The following is a 1795-nucleotide window of genomic DNA, read 5'->3' on the forward strand; positions in this document are numbered from 1 at the left end:
CTTTTTCTTATACTAAACATTCTGGTTACCTTTAAAAACAAAACAGTAAAAGCCTGTAATACAATCAGTGTTCCAACTGATTTCAATTAACTCCTCAATCTAACTCTGGTGAGTGATTTTGCAAGATCATTTTTTTAGAGAATCAGATATCCTAACACAGAACTATGTATTCAAATACTGGGTATTGATTTAGCAACCTTGGATCATAGATCTGCTTACAAAGATGATAAATGATGGGAAGAGACTTTTAAAAATATGAAGCTGTAAGGGGCCGGCCCGTGGCTCACTCGGGAGAGTGTGGTGCTGATAACACCAAGGCCACGGGTTCGGATCCCTATATAGGGATGGAAAGTTTGCTCGCTGGCTGAGCATGGTGCTGACAACACCAAGTCAAGGGTTAAGATCCCCTTACCAGTCATCTTTAAAAAAAATTAAATAAATAAATAAAAAATAAAAATATGAAGCTGTACACAAAAGTCAAGAGAGATGCTTAAAATGGTCCTGCTTTTGTATAGAAAATGTACTTTATTCTCAAAGCCTACTGTGCTGTAGGTGGCTGCTTCACAGCTTTGGCAAAGAATCTGCAACAGAGTGCAGTCTTACTATCTCAACAGTCCTAAGAAGTACCAGGGAAATGGTCGGGGTGATATGTCCAGCTGAGATCACACAGGGCCTGTGTCCATGAGAAACTGCAGCTGTTAATTTGAAAGTCACTGGAGGATAAGAGGAGTGCTGCTGGCGAGTCAGTGGGAAGCTCAAGGGGGCTCCCTAAGCTGCTTCAGGGAAGTCACTGTTGTGGTCTGCATGTTTTTTGGCTCCCCAAGTTTGTATGTTGAAATCTATTCCCTAATATAATGGTATTAGGAGGTGGGGATTTGGGGAGGGGATTAAGTCATGAAGGTGGGGTCCTCATGAATGGGATTAGTGCCCTTATAAGAAGAGGCCCAAAAGCTAGATTATCCCTTTTCCACCATGTGAGGACACAGCAAGAAGTCAGCTGTCTGCAAACCAGGAAGAGAGCCCTCACCAGATGCCTGATCTACTGGCACTTTGATCTTGGACTTCCCAGCCTCCAGAACTATGAGAAATAAATGTTTGTTGTTTAAGCCACCCAGCCTATGTTAATTTGTTATTGCAGCCTGTATTAGTCCGTTTTGTGTTGCTATAACAGAAATACCTGAGACTGGGTGACTTATAAAGAAGAGAGGTTTATTTGGCCTACAATTTTGGGATATCTGCATCTGGCACAGGCCTCAGGCTGCTTCTACTCATGTCGGAAAAGTGGCAGGCAACCAGTGGGTATAAGCAGATCACATGGCGAGAGGAAGCAAGAGAGAGAAAGAAGGTGTCACGGTCTTTTAAACAATTAGCTCTCAGGCCGGCCCGGTGGTGCACTGGATAGTGCGCCGCTTGGGAAGCGCGGCGGTGCTCCCGCCCGAGGGTTCGGATCCCACATACAGACCGGTTCCCGCTCACTGGCTGAGCGAGGCGCGGGAGCAACACCGAGGGTTGCGGTCCCGTTGCCGGTCCCGTTGCCGGTCCCGGTCCGGTGCGGGGGCAACACTGAGGGTTGCGATCTGTTGCCAGACACGGAAAAAGACNTGTTTTGTTTTTTTCCCCTTGCCCAGCATCAGTCCCTCTTCCTATTTGTGGGTAATTCTCCGTGCTGTGGAGTATATGTGAGATCCAGTGTCCTGCTCTCCACCACCCTTCCTCCCTTTATTCTTTCTAACCAACATTCTTTTTTTTTTCCTTTTTTTGTCTTTTTTTCGTGACCGGCATCGGATCGCAACCC

The sequence above is a fragment of the Galeopterus variegatus genome, unplaced genomic scaffold (genome assembly GCF_000696425.1).
Source record: "Galeopterus variegatus unplaced genomic scaffold, G_variegatus-3.0.2 Scaffold2532, whole genome shotgun sequence".
In the NCBI taxonomy this organism is placed as follows: domain Eukaryota; kingdom Metazoa; phylum Chordata; class Mammalia; order Dermoptera; family Cynocephalidae; genus Galeopterus; species Galeopterus variegatus.